This window comes from Oryza sativa, chromosome 7 (genome assembly GCF_034140825.1).
Source record: "Oryza sativa Japonica Group chromosome 7, ASM3414082v1".
Taxonomy (NCBI): domain Eukaryota; kingdom Viridiplantae; phylum Streptophyta; class Magnoliopsida; order Poales; family Poaceae; genus Oryza; species Oryza sativa.
Genome location: NC_089041.1, coordinates 11,383,992 through 11,408,110, shown reverse-complemented (window position 1 = coordinate 11,408,110; position 24,119 = coordinate 11,383,992). Strand labels below are relative to the sequence as shown.

The 24,119-nt window shown below is 45.5% G+C and overlaps 1 long non-coding RNA gene across 3 annotated transcripts; it reads right to left on the bottom strand.

The window, feature by feature from the left end:
* Nucleotides 1-279: 279 nt before the first annotated feature.
* On the bottom strand, nucleotides 280-21,790 carry LOC136357257 (uncharacterized). 3 transcript variants are annotated; one of them, XR_010742462.1, is made up of 5 exons: nucleotides 21,352-21,790; nucleotides 15,720-20,862; nucleotides 15,330-15,395; nucleotides 9,283-14,206; nucleotides 280-1,646 (listed from the first exon to the last, which is right to left on the bottom strand). It is a non-coding gene; the product is annotated as an uncharacterized lncRNA (long non-coding RNA). The 3 variants fall into 3 exon arrangements; XR_010742463.1 differs by having other exon boundaries at nucleotides 10,823-14,206; XR_010742461.1 differs by lacking the exon at nucleotides 280-1,646 and having other exon boundaries at nucleotides 9,280-14,206.
* Between the last annotated feature and the right edge of the window lie 2,329 nt (nucleotides 21,791-24,119).

Genomic DNA, 24,119 nt, shown 5'->3' with positions numbered 1-24,119 from the left:
AACGTTCATGACAAAATATTGAGTTAGCTCAGCATTTTTTTCAAAAATATTATAATTAAATATCATTATAAATCATGTACTACATCTAAGGATTTTGGCGGTTTTTTTTTTTTAGAATTTGAATTCTAACAAATTTTATCAAACCCCACGATTACCAGTGATTTAGGAAACCATGGACACAACTGCTGCGGTGTCCTCGGCGAGATCTATCTCGATGACCGCGACCTTGGTGGTGGGTGTCACGCCCAGAAATTCCGGAATAGAATTCCAAGCAGAATGTGCATTAAAATCCCCGTCCAGAACCGGCCGGGGTACACAAACGACAATGTTGACATTCAGATCCACGTCTTACAAACATCATAAAAGTCTTACATAAATATAGCGGAAAAACGAGAGATAACAGGAGCTAAGCCTTGACTTGAACTGCAGCGGGAACACCACTCCACAGGCATCCTCGACGGCACGGACGAAGCCTACTCCTCGGAGAAACCACCATCTGACGCATACTCATACTCTGGGGTTGGGGAAAATAGAGCAAGACTGAGTACTACCCACTGTACTCAGCAAGTCATACCAGAATAGGGGTATGATGTAGGGAATTATCAAGGGGTAGCTATAATGGTTCATTTGCATAAAGCGGGCATTTATAAACAGAAATTTAAAGAAGTAAACAGTTGTAATAATTAATCAATATTAATCATCCACTGTCCAACGCTATCCCACGTTGCAACAGGCCCAACCATCCACCTAAACTATCCAATTTCATTAGACTACACTAGGGTGAAACTAATCACGGTGAATCTGGTTGACCGCCCATAACCGCGGGCACGGCTATTCGAATAGTTTTACTCTGATCAGAGGTGTACAACTGTACCCACAAGACACAGCCCTACGACACGTTTCCGTGCGCCGACATGCCACCACGACATACCGGAAAGAGGACGTGACAGGACCCTTCGCATAATCCCCTCTAACCAAGCACACCACACCTCAGGTTTCACCCCCACTCCTCGCAAGGCAGCGGGCAGTCCCCTCTCGTGCCTAGGTGAATCCTAAAGCGACAGAGGCCGTTGCAGGGCCCGCCCCGCTCCATCACGCCCACCCTTGCCTGGATGCGTCAGCTAGAGGAAAGCTACACTACAAGCCCAGCCGTTGCCCACGCTGGCTTGTGGTAAGTACGATAAGTTCTTCCAGGGCATCCCGCGAACCGGTCCTTAATTGCTATGGGTGCGACTAGCAAAACCATGCACCCACAGCCCACCATGTGATTCATTTTAATTAATCAACACCAAAACAGTGGTACTAATCCAACATTACCATTAGAACCTACAGTCTAAACATTAATAGGATCTCCCTCATTGTGTGCTAGTTGAACTAAGCACGGCTAAGCAATCCCTATTCCAATCTCTAGTCATGTTATAACCCAGGCTAACAAGGAGCATGGTACCAAAATAACATGGCTGTAACAATAGGTAAACATCCCATAGTATTGTTGCAAAGCGATGCAGTATTTGAAAGAAAACATTAGAACATTTACAATATAGAATCAACATGATCAAGTGACAGGCATGACTTGCCTTGCTCTGCTGCTGGAGGAACCTCAGCAACTATCTCGAAGTACACCGGAGCGTCGGAAGAACCGGAATCTAAGTGACATACAAAGCAAACAATACAAACAGGCTATAAGACTACTGAAACAGAGAACAAAACCATTTTTAATGGATTCTACACATTTTTCTTGATTTACTGAGACTTGAACGGGCTTAAACGGAGCTCGGATGAATTAGTTATGAATTTTAGAAGATTCACTGTGTTTACTACTATAACAAAAGTCCTTAAATCATTTATTGCGCAATAAGCCCCAGGGCTGACGTCATCAAAAGGGGGGGAGGCGGCGCCGACAGGCGGGACCCGCATGTCAGCGGCGCACGGGTGGTCGGTCTACCGTGGACCGGGACCACGCGGGTGGTCCACCGCTGGTCCACGGGATCGACTGCCCGGATCGGCCCGGGGCCGATTGGACGGTGCGGCGGCGACCTGGCTCGGCTCAGCTCGGCACAAAGCCGGCCGGCCGGCCATGGCAAGGGCGGCGGCGGTGCACGCGACCACCGGCGACGGCAAGCGGCGGCGCGGGCGGCGGCAGCGGATGGCGCCCCGGCGGCGGCGACGACCGAAGGCGACGGCGAGCGCGGGTGGCGGCGGCGCACGGGGAAACGGGGAAGGAAAGGAAAGGGGGGGAGTCCTCACCGGAGGGGGCGGCGACGACCGACGACGAGGAGCGACGGAGGGAGGTCGACAAGCGGCGGACGGGGTCCGGGACGACCTAAAGAACGAAAAGGAAAAGATTAGAGAGGGAGAGAGGGGCCATAGAAGGCGGGAACGCTGGCCGAAGGCGGCGGACATGGCGGCTCTCACCGTCGCACGGCGGGAATGGCGCTCCGGCGGCGAACCTCAACGGAGGAGGGGTGGACGGGGTGGATCTCGGCCACGCGAACCCGACGGCGGCGACGGCGCGGTGCGGCGGCGAGCCTAGCGGCGGCTAGCGGCGGCCGGAGTGGCGGGAAAGGCGGCGGCGGGTGGATGCATGGTGCGGGAGCGATGAAGAGCTCGGGAGAGACCGGCGGCAAAAGGAAAAGTGAGGAGGAGGATGCGGGGGTGGATTTTATAGGGGCGAAGAGGTCGGGAACGGCCCGGGGTGGCCCGATTTCGCCGGCCGATGCGAGGGAGGTGGAGATGGAGAGAGAGGCGGGATTCGAAATTCGAATCCCGGCCATCTCGGGCGCGGGCACGAGCGGGAGAGAGGGGGGAGTGGGTGCGGGAGACGCGGCGCATGCACGGGCGTGGCCGACGTGGCCCGGAGGAGGCAGGGAAGTGGGCGCGGCGGCGGGTGCGAGCGCGGCGGCGCGGGCGCGAGGTGGGAGACGGGCCCGACAGGTGGTCCCCACCTGTCGGCGACCCCGGGTGAGAGGAGGCGGGCGGCCGGCTCGCGCGGCTTAGTTGGGCCTCGGCCTTCGGCCGGCCCAGCGGGAGGAGGGGGAGAAAAAGAAGAATGGGCCAGCGGCCCATTCAAAGGAAAAAGAGAAAAGAAAAGGAAAGAAAAAGGAAAAGGAAGGAAAAAGGATTTTCCTGGGATTAAATATTGCTTGTGCTCAATTTTAATTGGTTAAAATTATTTCGAGAGCTCTGAAAATTCCACTAAAAATCTTGTTAGCGTATTTCGACATGTAGAACTCAAGAAAAATTCCACATGCCAAATCCGATTATTATTTGCATTAATTTATTAGGGTTTACTCTTGCTTTACACTGGTATTTTCTTGAGACCATTTATAACTTCAATTTAGGCTTGGGAAAGAACTTCGGGGTGTGACAGTGGGTAGGCTGCGCAGGGAGAAAGGGGATGCCAGGCGGGCTAGGGTTAGGGTTTGCGCCAGGAGGCGAGGAGGTTGGAGGATGACGAGATTGGGAAGGGGGATGCGAGGAATCGGTGGTGGCATGGAGGAGACCAACGAGTCGGGGCAACAATGATGGGGCAGTGGAGAAAGGTGGTGGTGCGAAGGAGATTGTGAGGGCAAGAGGAGTGCGGAGGAGGGCGATGGGATTAGGGGCAGGGGGAGGGGTGAGTGTACGGAGGGAATAGGAGAAGGGAGGTGGAGTCGACTAGGTTCGTTCGATTTGGATTTGATGAATGAGTAATGTAGGTGTAAGAATCAGTTGGTGAATTATAGGGTAGATATACTTACTTATTTTTAATTTTGAATTTGATAGGTTTACTGGATCTTTCTCCTTACCACACCTGGATGGCGGAAAACCTTGATCCCGTGTGGGGACAACCAATTTAGGCTTGGTGCCCCGAAAATCCACTCGTGATCGTCCAGGATTTCGATCACGCACAGATTGATATACAGAACAGCTTACGATTAATTATACAAATTTGTTCATACAAGCTAATTATACAACTGTTAAAGGTTTTAAAGATCCAAACTATTACAACCTTATTTGAAACTACAAAGAAAAACCTAAAGCTACTAAACTTCACAGGCATAAGCTTGAGTATAGACTAAGCCTAGAAAAACCCGTCGTTATAGTAGGCCTCGCTACCTTCTGGACTTCTTCATATAACGGTTCTTCTATATGTTAGATTAAGCAAGAGTGAGTACTTATGTACCCAGCAAGACACTTATAAACATGATATGAATATTATTATGGGAGCTTAAATATCATCATCATAAGCATAAGGTATTGAATTAAAGAGAAAGTAAGCACAACAACAAAATCTCATTATCTTCATTAATATTTTATGTTTAAAACTACTTATACGTCAGGAATAGGAATCACCCATATGACACAACTCCAGAACCGGGAGTATGGCACATTCGAATGATTTAATTCACCTCTGCAGAGACTGTCCAGCTTTACCTACACGATATCAACAGTGAAAGGACCTTAATGCCGCCTAGAGAGGGGGTGAATAGGCGGTTTTAAAAATAAGGGGGATTTGAGATCCAAACTCCAAATCCACACACAAAGATCCAAGTCACAAAGAACAAGGGGGATTTGAGATAGAGAGGGAGAGAGCTCAAGATCCAAAGCACTTAGCACAAAGCTCAACCCAAAACAAGATTTGAATGAAATGAGTTTGGGCAACCCTAGAAAAGGGTTGGTGGGGGGTTTATATAGATCCCCCAAAATGTGACCGTTGGAGGGGAATCTTTCAGCCCACGTCGGATAGTCCGATACAAGATCGGATAGTCCGATATTTTAAACCTCCAAGGCAACGAGAAAAAGGGAACAAAGTTCCATGAAATTTCGGACTTTCCGAGACATCGGACTATCTGATGTTAAATCAGAGTATCTGATATTTTAGAAGCAAAAACTTCGTCCTCAAACACAGACTCAAGTTCCATGAAATTTCGGAGTCTATGTGTCATCGGACTATCTGATCCGACATCGGATACTCTGATACTTAGAAAAACTCACTCGATAGGATTTTTCAAATCAAGACAGAGAGTGAAGTTCTGTGAAAAATTGGATAGTCCGATATATCAGATAGTCTGATTTCAAATCGGATAGTCTGATGTTGCTCAAGTAAAAATGCAATAACTTTTTACTCCAAACTCCGATTTCAAAGATCTTGGACTCTATGTGTAGCGCACGTTCCGTCGTGGCGCCTAGCGGGAAAACTATCTCTTAAAAACCCTATTTTCGAAATCTGTTTCTTTGCTTGTTGTCTAGTGTCTGTGCCATCTCAGATCTCAAATCCCCGATCTATCGTCGAGTTCAATCCCGAATCCAAATCCTTCCCAAATCAATCCCTCCGCAAAAGTCTGTTTCGCCTCCCTCAGGTTCGATGGGCCGAATTTCTCTCGGCCCATCTCCCCCTCCCTCCCCGGCTATCTCTCTCTCTCTCTCTCGCTCTCTCTCTCCCTCTTCTCCGCTCTGCCCGTGCGCCGCGCGCGCGTGCGCGTGAGCTGCGCCGAGCCGAGCCCTCCCTCTCCGCTCCCTCGCTGCCGCTTCCCGCGTGGTCGCCGCCCGTGCCACGCCTGCGCCGTCTGCATCATCCGGCCCCGCTGCCCTGCCGCGCCTGCAGCCGCGCAGCCGCTCGGCCCCGCGAGCCAGCACGCGTGCCCGAGCCGCGCCGCTCAAATCGCCGCGCCGCCCGTTGCTTCCCGCGCGCGCGTGCCGTGGTGGCCGACCGCCTGGTCGCCGCCGCCGTCAGCCTCTGCCGCGCCTGTCCGCGCCTGCCGTCCGTGTCGCCGCTCCGCTCCACACCGCCCCCGCCGTCATCGCCGTCGTCATCGCCCAGCCCCCGCCACTCCGCGCGCAAGCTGCCAAGGGACGGAGGCAGAGCCCCTCCTCCCTCTGCCGCGTCGCCCCCGCTCCCCTCCTCCTTTTCCCAAAGAGGCAAGGGGCAAGCCCTCTTTCTCTCCCTCCTTTTCCCCTTTTTCCTCCCGCCGGCGTCATCCTCTGCCTCTGTCGCCGTTTTGGCCGCGAGCGCCGAGCGCCAGCTCGCGCCTTGACCGCCCAAGGTCGGTTTTCAAACCGACATCGTCGTCCTATAAACCAAGGCGCCCTCCCATCGATTCCCCCTCCCGTTTCGCTCGCCGCCACCACGCCATTGCCGCCCCTCTGTCTCGCCTCCGCCGTTCATCGCCAAGCACCGGGAGAGCCGGTGCGTTCGTGAACGCGGAAGGGGACTCCGGGCGCTCGTCTTCTTCCTCTTCCCCGGCCCGAGGCCGGAGAGATCACCCCCGCGCCGTCGGCCTCTCGTCACTGCGCCCCATCACCCCCGCACGGTAGTGCCTCCCTCCGTTCTTCCTCCTCGTTCCATCTCCTCCCCTTAGACTCGGGTAGTAGCACAAGTAGCCTCCCCGTAGCTAGCCGGCGCCGCCCCGACCGTTGCCGTCGCTCGCCGTGTGCTCGCCGCCGTCGCCGCCCGAGCTCGGAAGCGCCTCTCGTCGCCGGCCTCCCTCGATGCGTTTCCTCCTAATCCGGCGCAAGGGACGAATTCCCGTAGCCGCGTGGATGCTCTCGCCGCCGGGAATCGGCCCCTCGTGACCTCATCGCCTTTTTCCCCTTTTCTCTCCGCCGGTTGCCGCCGCTGCAATTCGCCGCCGACAAGCTCCCTCCAGCGAATCCGAGCCGTTGGCTCGTCTCCCCTCGTCCTGTGCAGCCATCCGGTGTGCTCGCTCTCGCCGGTATCGCCGTGGTTCGCTCCGCCGCTCGCCGCTGTCGTCCGCCGTCCGTTCCGGCCGGCGTCGTCGTCCGTCGTCCGCAGCCACGTAGGCGCCACGTCGGCGCCAGCTCGGCCAAGACCGGGTCGAGCCGACCCCGGTCAGCCCCTCCCCGTGCGCGCGGTCCACCGCAAGCCATGAGGCTGCACGTGGGCCCGCCGCGTCCGCGTCCTCCGCGAACCGCGCGCGTGCACCGCGTCCCTCCCCTAAACCCTAGCGCGCGCCGCGTGCGCGTTCCGCAAGGTGAACCGTGTCATCGACAAGCGGGTCCCACTCGGGACCACGCGAAGTGAGCCCGGTCCACCGGCTCCCTCTCTCCTCCCCTCCCACACACGCGCTCTGGGCCGCCTTCTTGGGCCGGCCGGCCCATTAAGCTCGGCCGAGCCGCCCTTTCTCTCGGGCCGCGCCCTAGCCGCCCGAGGGAAGTCTATTTTCCCTCCCTCTTTCCTTTTCTTTTCTTTTCTTTTTCAAAAAGGATTTAATTAAATCCTTTTTCCTTTAGACCAAAAATCCAATAATCTTAGAAATTCAATATCTTCCCAACCGTAAATCTGTTTGACTCCGTTCAACTTCCAAAATTCCTCAAATCTCGAGATCTATCTAATGGCACGCTTGGAGGTCATTAATAGGGCTTTATTTTCGCCGTTTGTTGAGTTGTCCCGTTTTGCGTGTAGTTTCGGAGCCCGAAGACCCGCAGTGCGAGGATTTCGAGGATCAAGCTCAAGATCTCGAGCAAGGCAAGCCACCTTTGAACATCTTGAGCCTATATTTGAACTTAATTATGTTGCTTGAAAAATATTATGCATTGATAGGATCGCACTTAATCTGCTTGTCCCGTCTGCAAGGCAGATTGGCGGACCTACCAAACTTATTGCATCTGATCCTTCCATTGTTAATTGTTGTATCATGTCCCCTTGTAACCATCCAGTTGCGCCTCGGTATTCGTGCACTCTGTGCGAGTATCGACGGTCGCCTTCAAACTTAAAATATGATAAACATCTTGGGTAAAACTTGGGTTTTACAAAAGACTTGGAAAACCCGACACCTGGGTCGGTGCTTGCGAACTAAATGAATTTTCAAAACCGCGGACCGGGGAACGTACCGGGTGTACGGTTTCCCGCTCTTGCACTTAAGGACCGTTTCCTTGGAATTTCATCCGAACATAAGACAAGTACGACCACATGGGTGAAATGGGACACCCCTGGCTGAGTAACTAGCTTATCAGGGGAGCCTTGATGCCGAGAGACATGTGGATTCGCCGGGGTGGTGTCGGGGAGGACCCCTGGGCTTCCTAGCACAGTATGGTCTGGGACCTAACCTGTTGTTGGTCTCGGACCCCTCTCGTCGGCATATGGTAAACCTGTGTCGGCTTTCCAAATGCCTTGTCATGAAAACTTGGAGGTCTCCCGATGTGGCTGATCCCCACGAGCTGGGTGATCCGGGTTAGTAATGTCGTGTGGGTAAAGTGTACCCCCTCTGCAGAGGTTAACAAACTGTTCGAACAGCCATGCCCACGGTCATGGGCGGATGTGAGGTGATTCCTAGCGTAGTTTTGTTTGACTATTGTCTTGTGAAAATTGCTGTTGTGGAAAGGGGATCGATGTTTGGAAAATCTGCAGCTGATGGGATCAGCTAGGCCCGGGTGGCCGTTTGAAAGTGGTTGGCCCGGGTGGCCATTTGAAAGTCGTTGGCCGGGTGCCAATCTTGATCAATTCAAAAGACTGATACATTGCACATACTCCGACCGGACGAGACACACTGTCTCATCCGTGTCGTTTGAGAAGCACTCACTTAATTGTTTTCAGAAAAGAGTTCAAATAAAATCAATTGTAAAAACAACAGCCTTTCCTTGAAGCCTGCATTAAACACTTATTTCCCATGGCTTGCTGAGTACTCCCGTACTCACCCTTGCTCTATATAAATAATCCCCCCCCAGTTGCTGAAGAAGATGAAGCGGATCCCGCTGACGAGGAGTTCTTCCAGGAGCAAGCCGGCTACGATGAGTTTTAGGGTTTCGACCTAGTTCCCAAGTCGTGCCTGTGATGTTTGGTCCAAGTCTTGGCTTCCGTTTCCCTTTTGTAATGCAGTTGTGAGCTCGGGATCTGTCCGCAGCCCAACATGACTGTACTCCTACTCTATAATAAAGAGACCCCTGTTGCTGTGATATTCTGTCTTCCTGTGATACCAGCACTGTTTCCTGGGACTGGTATCGATTAACAGGTTAATTTGGAGCGTCACGGGCTAGTTCCGGTCAGGACTAGTTCGGGGCGTGACACTATGGAAAGCTAGTTTCGTGGGCTATCAAACCCAACATAAAACATGGTCCAAAACCTTCAAGAGATGTTGAAAAACTTGCATAGAAACCCAGTGTAAGTGTTGTGACAAGTGAAACAACTCGGGATTGAAATTTTGGTTTAGGTTTTTCAACTCACACAAAGATGAAGCATTTTGAGCACTAGTATTCAACCAATTATATGCATCTGGTATCCCTCTCAATAGTACGGCCTCCTAAACTTAAATTTGAAAGGCAAAGTTATACCAATAGGAGTACCTTCACACCATATTGTTTCTTCACTTGGAGGGTTACCAACGTCAAGGTCATTTGATCATCGGGAAGATCTCATCTTCTTGATCTTTGACATTTCATCTTCCATTTCTCAAATGATTGATGTGGATAATCCATGGCTTCAAATGGCCTCGCACGGTTCATCACGACACAGTCTTCACTCGCCCTTCACCACCGGTTTCGGTTCGTCGGCGCCAAGCCCCTTGCTTGCCCTTCACCACCGCATGGTCCATCACAACTAAGCGTCGCTTGCGCTTCACCGTCTTGCCATAGGTAGTCACTTCATACCCGCATCTTCAATATCTTCTCTTTAATTCTCATCCATCGATAAGTCCATTTCCTAGCTTCTTCATCGGACTAATCACTTGCTTATACACTCAGTAAGTGCATTAGTCCCTTAATCGTTTGTCATCAATAAACCAAAACCCACTAGGAGCATAGATGCTCTTTCAATCTCCCCCTTTTTGGTGATTGATGACAACACGATTAAAGCTTACAAAAGATTGATAAAAAATGATTTTGAATCCAAAGATTAGTTTGAGCTCTCCTAAATGTGTGCATACAAGTTTATGAAGTGAACACATCTGCACATATTTTTGAAAATGTGAGAGTTCCCCCTAACTCTTTGCATCCGTGGGGTGTATTGTGTGTGAAGGAGATACCAAAATTAAAACAACACACACAACTCAAATCTTGGCACCGATTCAAAATGTATCAAATGAAATTCTCGATGCCAATTGCAAAAACTTGATTCTATGCCAATTGATTCCGGTTCCAATTGAGAAAGCATGAGTAATCAAGTTCAAATATCAAAAGAAAATCTCAATTGCATGTGGCATGGTGATCAAATAATAAGCATTCACGCCAATTGATAAACACTTTCAAATATTCTCTCCCCCTTTCTCATTTACTCTTTGGCATCTTTAAAGCATGCATTTCGATAATTTCTCACAAATATCTCACCCTTTGATCAATCTTTTCTTTATCCCCTTTAGAATACTTCTCCCCCCTTTGACATCAAACACCAAAAGGGGCATAAGTAGGGAAAGAAAAGCAAAGGGATCCTTGATGAGGGATCATCGAGTACTTACCTCTCAATTTTATATTTCATCACTTATGATTAGGAAATGAAGATCAATTTCACATAAAGATCACAAGTAAATCAATAAGCATTGAGATACAAATTTTGCGCATAGAAAGCTCACATGCAAAGGGTTTAAAGCATAGAAGAAAAAAAATCTCACCCAAGATTTTCACAGAACATTTCACAAATGAGTTTCGCATGTATGAATCTCATAGTTTGTGCTAAGACCAAAAATTCACATAGAATGAGGTCTCCGAGCACATTGATTCACTTAGAACAACTTTGTGACTAATACTCGCTTATTGACTAAACAAGCATGTCGTCACAACATTTTGCAAATTAGGCTAATTAGCAAGGAATGAAACTTGGCCTAGATGCACAGACAAGTCAAGTGATCCAATCATACCAATTTAAATAACAAGCTATGAATCATTGAGTTACCTTTCTTGTCGATTTTTGAGATGCCCATTCAATAAAATTGATATCTTGAACCCAATTTGAATTTGGCACCTTGATGGGCTTGATGAAATCTCTTCCTTGATTTGCTTGATTCCAATCCCGAGAAAGAACTTAAGCTTTCCCATCACGAACATGTTTGACTCTTTGATCACAGTCTACGTCCTGATAGTGCTTGTGCTCTTCTTGTAATGCCATGACCCGATCCGGTTTAGCATTTGCACCATCTTCCTTCTAATAGTCCAAATACAACAAGAGAGAGTAACATTCACAAATTTGCAGATTGAGAATGAATAGCTACTCCCTTTTTGTATGTCATCGAGGATATTGTGGAGATGATCTCGTTGAATGATGTGGTGAATTCTTGGATGGTACACCGATGGGACTTGAACTTGCATGGTGTAACCTCGCTCTTAGTTGCCCTTGGCATCAATCTCATCCACTTGTGCCAAAAGCATGTCTTCATGTTCTTCATAGACAATTGTGGTAGGTTGACTTGAGTTGATTGAGGTTGATCAAGTAGTCCACCTTGGTCATCATGGACTTCTTGTGGTCACACCTTCCAAACTATCTTCGAAGATGTTTTTGATCTCCTATGAGACTAATCACAAAAATACAGTTGATAACAATTTAGTCTCAAAAACACAAAATATAGGATATACTCCCCCTAAATGTGTGCTTCAAAGTATTTGAATTACTTGTAGAAATGCACGTGTTTAATGAAAAACAAATCGGGAGTGTAGCCTATATTTTGGAGAAAGGCACATAAAGGATTCTCAAGAAAACACTTGTGCCAAAACATAACACACATCATAAAATGAGCAAGTAGATTATCTGAACATATTGAATAAATGCATGACAATCTACCATATGAAAGACTATTTGGGTTACCCGTGATTCTTACACGGATGGATAACATTTAAGTATGCATGTTCTTGTGAACTTGGAGCCTCTGGCCTAGATCCTTCGGGTGACCAAGGAATCTTCCCGGAGTCTCCGGGGTATCTTTCCAGAGCCTCCGGGCTCCAATGCATGGTGATAGATGAGCTTCATTGCAAATCGAGCGGTCTTACCGAAGCCTTTGGTTCCACTATAAAATCTGCAATAAATCTTGTAGATAGGTCATAGAACATTGCATATTTTTCATTTTGTGAGTTTTACCCAATTCTCAAGCAAATAGAAGCCACAAAAAAACACAAAAATTTAGAAAACTGAAAGTTTTAGGATTTTCAGAATTTGGAACTCAAAAAGAGCTTGGAAAGGGCATCATAACAATATTCAAATGACTATTGAAAAATCCAAGTAAATTTAGATGTGAAGTCCAACCATAGAGGAACAAAAGTCATTATATAAACTCATTACAGTTTGCAACCCATTTTGAGATATAAAAATCACAAATCAGTCAAAAACCATGAATTTTCTGAAAATTTCAGCAACTTGAGCAAGGTGAGAAAAAGTCAAATTCTTTCCAATTTAAATCGGAATGATGCGAAACCTTGCAGAAATGATCTTTTCACTTAATAGAAACTTTTCCAAAAAGAATTTCTCAAAAAAGATTTTTCTATCAAGAGAAATGTCAAAGAGAGTTTTGTAGGCCATTCAAGTCAATAAATCTCAACCAAAGTGTCAAATCACATCCAAATAAGATTTTTATGAAGTTTGACATTTGGAAAGCCTTAGATTGGTTAGAGATACTAATTCATGCCATTATTCACAAAGAATTTTGGCTCAAATTGTTCAACCCATCATATGCAAGTTTTGGCCAAATATGGTCAAATCAAGATTTTTGATGAACTTTGTAAGGCTGCAACATTTGAATGGTTGGTCTTTTGCAAAAGCTTTGAACTAAAAATATGTTTGAAATGACCAACCCTAAAAGTTTTAAATAGCAACTTTTTCAAAAACTCAATAGATTTTGATTTGATGTAAAATCTCACTTTTAGCAAAAACAAGATTGCAATAGATTCTATTGAGCCTCCAAAAGAATGGTTTTCTTTTGGAAATAAGAAATTTTGACTCTAAAAGCTTTGGAAAACATTTCAAACACATGTTGAAATACTTTTGAAAATATTTTCACAAATTTTGGCCTTTTACATAGGATTTTTGACTTTTGACCAAATATGCCTTTTTGAAAACAACGAATGCAACTTTTGAGATTTCTCAAGTTTTGAGAGCAAAAGATACATGAATGTGGTTTGCACAATTTCACCCTAAAGTATCTCTCACTTGAAATAAAAAATTTGAACATTTGGGTAAACTCATAAGATTGAGCAAAATGATACATAAAAGCTCACTATTCAAAAACCTTCATCCAAAATTCAAGAAATAGCAAATGAGAAGATTTTGGAGTGCAATACATATGTATGAGCTTGACATACCTACATGAACCAATATATATCAAGATATATGGTTCTAGTGGCAAAACTCACTTGATGCTACAATAGGACCAAATAGCATTTTAAAGACAATCATAGCATCAATTTGAGCCAAACACATTTAGAGGATGCGAATGATGAGAGGTTATAGCACTCCCCCTAAATGTGATAACCAATTACTCAAATTCAATTTATGCATGAACCAAGAAATGTTCAAGAAAAGCATTATGCACAAGCATAACCTACACAAGGTTAGGACATAAGTATTTAAATGTAAATACTTGTTACCGAGATGACATTGGTTCTTGATATAGAACAACTATCCTCGTATTTGACTCCAATTTTGCGTATTGTGTGAGCTTGATTTTCCACAAATGAGTCAAACCTCCAATGCATCTCCAAGTACCTATTTCTCACTTTAGCACATTTTGGTCCCCAACAACATTGGGTCCATAAAGGTTAGTCACAAGAGACTTAGACACCCAAATGGCCTTTATGCTAGTGTGTGGCGAACAAATCACCCTAGTAGCACAAATATCATTTTTGGCATTCCTAAGCAAATTATGATCAAATGAGAGACTTGTCTTAGGAATGTTACCCATGGGAAAATTTTTACCAATATGTCCCTTTGCCCGGCAATTATAGCAAAGTCGACTTTTGCTTCTATATTGCTTTTCGGTTTGCTTGTTGCCGGTTTGCCTCTCACTTGATGTTTTGCATTGTTCATCCAATGTGCAAGGTGTCACGCCCGGAAATTCACTAGTAATTTCCGAACTTATTTGTGCATAAAACCCTCGTCCAGGAATCAGCCGAGGTACACAAACTGACAATTTTAATATACAAACCCATCATAATAATAATGTTACATACTTACAAAAGAAAAGAAAACAGCAGCGGAATTAACGGTCTAGCGATGGCTTCAGCTCCACTCCCACAGGCAGCTCAACTGGGGTATAAGCCAAACGTCTTCTCCTTCTGGATCCTTTATCTTCAACTGAGGTTTGATGATTATTGCAAAAATGAGCATATGACATACTCAACAAGCCACACAGCAAATATGCAAGTGCACAAGGATTCCAAAGGATGGCATAATATAGGCTCATTTGCAAAAGCAGCATTTAGCAAAGATTTAAGATAAGTAAAACAGTAGAGTAATTAATCATCAATTTTAATCAACACTGAACAGCACACCCATGCTGCACAGGCCCAACCATCCTGAACAACCATACCCGGCTGTACAGATCTAACTCCAAACCAGGAGCTAAGCAAATTATTACCAGTTATAACATCCATAATTATTGTGAAAGGTGTGAGACTAATCATGAAAAATATTGCTCAACCCGCCCTTAACCGCGGGCACGGCTATTCGAATAGTTTTACTCTGGCCAGAGGTGTACCACTGTACCCACAAGACACAACCCCACATCATGTCACCATGTGCCTCAATACCACCACGGTACCTCGGAAAGGAGTTGTGACAATACCCCTTGCACAACATAATCCATTACAGCGCACCTTTCCTGGATCATAATCACCCCCTTATAAACAAGGCATGGACTCCCCAGCGACCCCCGCGGACTTCTCGCCGCTTCTCAGTCTGGCACTCCGTAATGAATCATGCTATACAAAAGGTAAAGCCGTTGCCCACGCTGGCTTGTGGTTGGCACGGTAAATGTTTCACAACAGTAGCTCGCGAACCGGTCCTTAATTGTCATGAGCACAACCATCAAAACCATATGCTCACAACCCACCTTAACCAGATTTTAATTATCAATTAATTAACATCACACGATTAACCATCGTGAGCGACCATTAAATATAACCATAATAATGATATAATATAATATAGTTTATAATTAACCCCTTTAGTTAGCTAATGTTTCTAAGCATGGCTAAGCAAACTTACATATAGCATTTAGCTGAACCAATCCAATATATAAGGTTCATGCTAATCAAATTATAACCCATAGGAAAAATAAGATCATCTTTGGCCATTAATTAACGGGGAAAGGTTCACCACCCGATGACATTCAAAAATAATGCATAGTTGAAATAAAATAATAGCTTTAAATGGGTTCAACATGCTCAAAGGATTGTTTGGGATCTGTGTGACTTGCCTTGGGCTTCCGCAAACGCTTCGGAACCTTCCTCAACGGAAACGCTCTCCTTCGGAACGTCGGAAACTAAAGCAATTAAACAAAAATCAACAAAACAGTACAAAAACAAGCATAAACAGTACATGTGGATATTTTTAACATGTAGATCTTGATTTTAGAAAAATTTAGCAACTTGAACCACCTGAAACGGATCTACGGTTATTTAGTTATGATTTTCCGAAGATTTAATCTATTAGAAAAAGGGCAAAAGAAAAGATGATGATGTCACGATGACGTCATCGACGGCAGCCACGGCATGGGTGGCGACCTCGCCGGAGCTAGAGTGGTCGGCCGGGGTTTTGGAGGACACCTACACGTAGAGGACGACGAGACGAACCCAACGATACTCACCAACGCGACGAACGACGTCGGACGACGGTCGGCGACGAGAGGAGGCGACGGCGGCGACTCGGTCGTCGGCGGCGGCGACTCTCCGGTGACCGGCGACGGCGGGGAGGGGGCGGCCGAGCTTCCCCTCTTCCACGCGCACCCGATGGCGGCGAGAGGAAGCGGCGGCGACGGCCAAAACGACGGCGCGAGGCGGCTGTTCGTCGGCCGGCGACGGCGGCGGCTAAGACGACGTGGCGGCGGCTCTACGGTTGACGAGAGAGCTCGGGAGAGGGGGCAAACGAAAGAGGAGGACTAGGGGGTCCTATTTATAGCCTTGGATTGAAGAGATCGGACTCCTCCCGCAAGAAATCGATCCGGGAAATCAAAAACTCGGTTTTGGAGATAAACTCGAAAACGAGTTCGATTCGGGCAAGATACTCAACGATTAGCTCCGATTTTTTGGGGTAAAGATAGAGGAGGATAAGAGGAGTATTTCCCCTCAACTAATTTTGGAAATACACGAGATAAAAGGCCGGATTTGGAGGGGAAAACCGCGGCTATACAGGTACTGTGCGGCTGGCTCGGGCTCTGTCTCCAGCCGGCTGGAGATTGAAGATGCCACTGTAGCAGGGAGGCAAACTAGACTTTTGGCTGGGCTTCTACTTCTTGGCCCGATTGAAAGAGGGACACAAAGCAGACTTCGGGAAAGAGGGGAAAAGGGCTGCAGGCTGAGAGGAGACTGGGCCGAGAGTGAGAGGACTTTTCCTAATTCGGCCCGAAAAGGAAAAGGTGAATTTTAATTACTTTTCCAATTAAATTAATCACTGAAATGATCTTTGAATTGTTAAAAATACTTCCAATGCTCAAATAATTTCAATAAAAATTCTGAAAATACTTGGACACTCAAAATACTTAACAAAATTATAATCAGACCATTTAATGATTAATTTAATATTTAAATAATTGCTGAACTGCTCTTTGTATGATTAAAAATTAGGAATTGAGCTCCGAAAAATCCGAGAATATTCCAGAGAGTATAATTAACCATGGAGAATTTAATAAAAATTAAATCCATCCATGCTTTATATTTAGAAAATTTTATTTCCCACATTTAACTTCTCTTGTAAATTAATGAACATTTAATATAAATTCTGATAATAATTTATTAAATAATTTTATAAATCCTGAAACAAAAATCAGGATGTGACACAAGGAGACCTTGAGGCAAAGTGTCCCACTTCGGTGCACTTGAAGCACTTGATGTGAGGAATGTCTTTCTTCTTGCTCAACTTATTTCCTTTCTTCCAAGGGCAATCTCTAGCATGATGTCCCACTTTCTTGCACTTGAAGCAAGTAATGGAACTCTTGATCATCTTTTGATTTCGTCCCTTGGTATAAGCATTGATGGACTTGCTATCCCTTTGATGGATCCTGGTGCAAGCCACGGTTGATCCCTCCTCAAGATTCTTCACCATGCCTTCACAGTTATCTTGAGAAGGTTGAGCAATGCACACAAGTCCATGATCTATTTGCTTCTCCCTTTTGCCTACACAATCCAAGTCATATATAGTGCTCGGGGAAATATTTGCTTGGGCGCAACAAGGGTTAGTACAAGTAAGATCAACTTGAACATGAGGCTCGTAGGATTTTACCGTTGCAATTATCACCTCATGAGATACCTCTAGCATTGCATGAGAATCCACAAGATTCTCATGAGAACACAAAAGTTCATCATGTCTTTCTTGTAAATCCACATACTTGTTAGTGATCTCATCAAGTTGAGATTTGAGCTCTTGATTTTGCTTCTCCAAAGATGCTACACAAGCAATAGAATTAGTGGCACAAGCAAATTCATTTTCCAATTTTTCATACCTCATAGTCAATGAAGAATGAAAATCCTTAAGTTTCTTGTGTTCTTCGGTTAGACTCATGATTTCTTCATTCTTCTTGATAGTGCATGCTTGTTGCTTCTCAATGGCTTCCATGAGCTTGATCACCATTGTTATATCCTTCTTGCTCAAGTGATCAAACTCGGAGTCACCATCTTCACTCATAAAGCAAGCATAATCTTCGGAAATAGAAGATGAGCATCTTGGTGAGGTGGATTCTTCACTTGTCCATTGGTGCTTATTTACTTTTTCCTTTAAAAGGTTAGTTCCACAAGTACTATAGGAAGTAGAGCATTTATCCATATTATCCTCACACACATACTTGGTGCTAGGTGAGATGTATGAGTCAACAACACAATGCCATATGACAATTTCATTATCGGTGTTGTTGGAATCCAATGGGAGAATTGGACGATCGTCAACCTTACTCACCAATTCGTTACCTTCAACGTAGTTATGTGTTGATGATAAGGTGGATGTGGGATGATTATCTTGATCATCGAAGGTAGTCACTTGAGGTTCTTCGCAATTTGGTGATGAAGTTGAACGCTCCTCAAGTGGTTCTTCCAAAAAGAGTACATCATCACATTTGGACTCGTCGTATCTCTCCTTGAGTGTGGTCCAAATGAATGCGGAAGCTAAAACAAAACAGGGTCGGATTGTCTAATATCAGGTCGGATAGTCCTATGTGATCAGATAGTCTGAACTGAGATCAGACTATCCGACCTGCACAACAACACTACAAACAAGAGAACAACCTAAGAAATCTAGATTCAATCCACAAGCAAAGAGGTGAGCTCGACCAACAACAATATTAGCATAGCACAAAGCAATGGAACAAGAAGGTAAAGAGAGTGAGGATATCACTGAGGTTTATGCGCCGATGTATTTCCCGGAGTTCAAATCCTTGAGGGGATTCTAGTCTCCGTTGAGGGGCTCGCAAAGAGCCGGGTCTTTTTCAACCCTATCCTCGTGAGGTTGCACAAATGCACTCCTCCTTCCACTAAGGGTATTTCTTTCCTTGCGGAGGCGAGATCCGGCTTTCACAAACTTCTCTTGGCCAACCACACGTAGATCGGTGGCCCAAGAACGACACCTAGCCGTCTAGGAGTCCTCAACCTCCAAGAGTAATAAACACCACACAACTCTTGGACAAATCCTAGTGCTCAAGATCAAAAGAAACACATACTAGACTCCTAAACTCCAAATCCACACACAAAGATCCAAGTCACAAAGAACAAGGGGGATTTGAGATAGAGAGGGAGAGAGCTCAAGATCCAAAGCACTTAGTACAAAGCTCAACCCAAAACAAGATTTGAATGAAATGAGTTTGGGCAACCCTAGAAAAGGGTTGGTGGGGGGTTTATATAGATCCCCCAAAATGTGACCGTTGGAGGGGAATCTTTCAGCCCACGTCGGATAGTCCGATACAAGATCGGATAGTCCGATATTTTAAAGCTCCAAGGCAACAAGAAACAGGGAACGAAGTTCCATGAAATTTTGGACTTTCCGAGACATCGGGCTATCTGATGTTAAATCAGAGTATCTGATATTTTAGAAGCAAAAACTTCATCCTCAAACACAGACTCAAGTTCTATGAAATTTCGGAGTCTCTGTGTCATCGGACTATCTGATCCGACATCGGATACTCTGATACTTAGAAAAACTCACTCGATAGGATTTTTCAAATCAAGACAAAGAGTGAAGTTCTGTGAAAAATTGGATAGTCTGATTTCAAATCGGATAGTCTGATTTCAAATCGGATAGTCTGATGTTGCTCAAGTAAAAATGCAATAACTTTTTACTCCGAACTCCGATTTCGAAGATCTTGGACTCTATGGAAAGCTAGTTTCGTGGGCTATCAAACCCAACATAAAACATGGTCCAAAACCTTCAAGAGATGTTGAAAAACTTGCATAGAAACCCAGTATAAGTGTTGTGAGAAACAACTCAGGATTGAAATTTTGGCTTAGGTTTTTCAACTCACACAAAGATGAAGCATTTTGAGCACTAGTATTCAACCAATTATATGCATGTGGTATCTCTCTTAATAGTACGGCCTCCTAAACTCAAATTTGAAAGGCAAAGTTATACCAATAGGAGTACCTTCACACCATATTGTTTTTTCTCTTGGAGGGTTACCAACGTCAAGGTCATTTGATCATCGGGACGATCTCATCTTCTTGATCTTTGACATTTCATCTTCCATTTCTCAAATGATTGATGTGGATAATCCATGGCTTCAAATGGCCTCGCACGGTTCATCACGACACAGTCTTCACTCGCCCTTCACCACCGGTTTCGGTTCGTCGGCGCCAACCCCCTTGCTTGCCCTTTACCACCGTATGGTCCATCGCAACTGAGCGTCGCTTGCGCTTCACCGTCTTGCCATAGGTAGTCACTTCATACCCGCATCTTCAATATCTTCTCTTTAATTCTCATCCATCGATAAGTCCATTTCCTAGCTTCTTCATCGGACTAATCACTTGCTTAGACACTTAATAAGTGCAGTAGTCCCTTAATCATTTGTCATCAATAAACCAAAACCCACTAGGGGCATAGATGCTCTTTCAAATACTTTGCAAGGCTGAGGACACCAGAGCCGTTCGAAGGTCCCACTTACTACTAGTTACTGCACAGTAGAATCTTGGCTCATCATAGTGGTCGAACTCTTGCCAGGCCTAAAGCAAGGTTACTATATCGTCACACTTTCACGGGACCTACTGTTATGAAACACTGCCCCCTAACTCCTTACGCATGTTCACACCAACCGCTCATAGAGCCACCCAACAGTCTTTCATATAGTGGGACAATGTACTAGGCTAAGTCCAATAATTACCTGGTTATGTGGATGGACACAACTATGTCATTTCCCATGGTATAAGGGGGTAATTATAATCCAGTTAAACCACCCAAAACTTTCCAAACTCCCCACACCAACAAACTTCATTATATATAACATTCAAAAATACCCATTTTAACCGGATTCCTAAGTTTGTAAAGATGTTTGAATAATAAACCACATAAAATGATGTTCAGTATACCTTTCCATAATCTCATATAACAATGCTTAAAAGTATTAAATATCATTTTAAGCCACCACAATGTTATTCATATGATTAACTTATGCATAAAGTAAACATGAGGGTTGATTATTTCATGTGGTCAAAATTTTAATTGTGTCTTGCCTTGAGCCTTGAAACTTTCAAAGGCTTCAGCGTAGTCGGCTGGATCCACGTCAGCTCCTGTGATGTTGATGAGATTTTCTGTATTGTCTAACGTACGTATACGTAAAAGATAGCAAATAAAACCTATAAGGGAAAGTACTACAGATAAACGGTAAAAGAAAATAACAAAATTGGAGCATGAAGAGAGGCAAAAGCAAAAGGTCAAAAGATATTTGAATTTTGAAAGGAAATGGCTTTTAAAGAAATTAAAGGAAAATTAAATTTTAAAAAGGTTTTTCAAACAAGAAATTTAAAATTAAAGGGATATAAAGTAAATCAAATAAATTTAAAATATATATTTTTTAAAGGTTAATTAAAATAATTTAGAATTAGAAAGTAAATAAATAAATAAGGAAAAGGTTTTTAAATAAAGAATTTTAATTAAAATTTTAAAAATAGGAAATTTGGTATCAAAATAAAGGATTTGAAATTGGATGAATTTAGATCAAAGAATTCTTGGAATTGGATTTGTGGTTGAAGAGATATGAGCTCTTAAAGATTGAAAAACAAATAAAAGAAAAAGGGAGTTATTATTACTTGTCAATGCCTTCTCCTTCCTCTTCTTCTTCCTCTCGTTCTTCTTTTTTTTTTCTTCTGTTTGGCAGCCGAGAGGTAACAGAGAGGAGGGCAAGCAAGGCACCGGCTCTCCGGTGGCCGGGAGGTGAGAACGCCGGTGGGAGATGGTGTTCCCGAGCGACGCGCACCCGGGGAGGGTGGTGGAAGGCGGAGGGAGAGAGAGGGATGGCCGGAACAGTGGCGACAAGAGCTCAGCTCCGGCAATAAGAGAAGGTGGTGGTGGCGGCTTATCTTAAGGTGGAGGGAAAGGGGAAAGGGGAAAAATAGAATCACCTCGGCGAGGCGGAGTTGGTGGCGCAAGGACTTGGCTTGCGAAGCTCCGGGGAGGGAGATCGGCCGGTGGCACTAATGGCCGGACATGGGAGAGAAAGAGAGAGAGCTTGAGGAGCTCGGTTTGTGTGGGGAGAAAGAGGGAACCTCGTCGTCCTTTTATAGGCGGCGAGAGGCGGTGGATAGAAGAGAAACCGGCGACGGCATGGCGTGCTTCGATTTAAATGCAGAGAAGCAGCGCCGGGTGGCCTCGTCGGATTGGCCGACGATGGCAGTTTTGTTGGTCGGCGACGCGTGGCGGCGGCGGATTGGCGCGGTGAGGTGGCGGCGGCGGATTGGTTGGGTGAGGTGGCGGCGGCGGATTGGCTAGCGGCGGCGGCGGCTGGTTGCAGTGGTGGCGGCGGCGGCTCACAGGAAGGAGGAGGGAGGCCATATAGACTTTTGCCAATTGGGCCGAATGAAGGGACTTCGGCCCAAACTAAATAGGAACCTTTTGCAATTTATAAATAGATTTGAAATAGGATTCAAAGGAGATGAAACTTGAGGAGATAAATTTGAGGACTTTTTGAACTTGACAAAGAAATTTTAAAATAAAGCTTTTAGATTACCAAACGGATTTGAATGTTTTTGAAATAGAAACACAACCTAATTAATTAGACATATAAATTTAAAAAGGATAAAAATAGGAAATGCTCCAATTTAGAAAAATGCAATAAGAACCAAAAGGAAAACTTGTCGCGAAAAATTTTCTCCAAAAATTCAAGATTTTTGAGTATGTTACATCCCGTGTGTTGGAAGAACCAAAAGGCGACCAAGAAGACTTTCGCCCTAAAAAAATGGGTTAATTTGATCCGTGCCATTACAAATGTGCCATTTTAGATAAATGTCATTACTATTCATCTATTCGTATCCATGTCATCCGAATACACATAAAATTAAAACCATACCTTCATCATCACGTTTTCCATCTTCTTCCTCATCAATACATGAGACCCACCCGTTAGATTCATCTTCTTCTGTTCACCCTCCCTTTTCTTCTTTCTTCCCTATCTCTCTATCGCGACGTGGAGAAAGGAAGCGAGGAGCCAGAGGTGGTAATCGTGGATGAACATGATGTCACTGTCTTCTAGGGAGAGCACCTCAATAACGCGGGCGACGAAGCTCTTGTTTGCCGACAGGAGTGGTACAGGGTGGCATCGAAGGTGGAGGTCACTAGCAAGTGTGTTGTACATGGTAGTGGAGCCATGGCCATGGGTAGTGCTTGCAGAAGTGAAGTAGAACTCGTCATAGACACACGCACGGTAGGAACACCGGGAGGCAGGAGAAGCTCCCGAGGAGGTAGCCATCAAGCTCGTCGAAGGGTTCCAGTGACTGAGCCTCCGGAGGAAGGTGCCGACAAAGATGACGAAGGCGAGGCTAAGGACGTGCGAGAGCTGGAGCGCATGCATGTCAACGTTGAGAGAGAAAACGAAGCTGAAAGGGATCCGGTGTTCAGTGTGGCATTGAGAGGGAGCCTGTGGGCGACCACGATCCGTCGGGGCGCTTTGCTTCAGCTGCGGCAGCGAGATGGGGAAGAAGGAAGATAAGGGAGGTTGAAAGGAAGATAATGAATCTAATATGTGGGTCTCATGTGTAGATGGGAAAGAAGATGTAAAACGTGATGGTGATGGTATGGTTCTAATTTTGTATGTATTCGGATGACATGAATAGTAATGATATTTATCTAAATTAACATGACATGGATCAAATTAGGGTTAATTGGATCTATACCATTATTAATTTGCTAGTTTTGAAATATTCTATTATAATTTATGAAATTAGAACCATTCCACTATACTTTGCCAGACATCTGAGATGTGCCACTACATCTCTTTGATGCAATTTCCATACTTTTCTGATCAAATTGTCCTCGTCTTCTACCTCTCCCCTCTTCTTTCTTCCCCTCTATATCTCCTCTCACCTCTTGCATGCTCTCTTCTTGTAGCACATGTTTTCTGCGAAGCCGACGGTGGCGCGTGGGAGCCCGTCGATGGAGAACTCGAGCAAGAGCGCTATGAGCGCCTTTGCCTTCGTCTTCCAGTTATGCTCATTAGTGGAGAAAAGGGAGAGACTAAGAGTTGAAGAAGGTAGGGAAGGACGACGCCGAGCGGCGGCCATAGGGACCTGCGGCCCCCTACGACAGCCATTGCTAGCAGGTAGCAGCATTTGCGTGCTCCTCCGAATGGACGCTTCTGGGACGGCTTCGGTGTTAGTGGCGTAGAACACGACGCCCTCGGAGGTGTCAGCCGGCGAGACACAGGCGTAGGCGGGATCCTAGCAGGAGGTGGTGGTCGACGCAGGGTATGTTGGTGCTGTTGTAGTGTCCGGTTAGCTATCTGTAACGTCCCGCTCTCCCAGGCCGGGCCCTCTTACATCTGGAAGTTTTTATAGGTCATAGACTGCCTTCACAGACCAACACA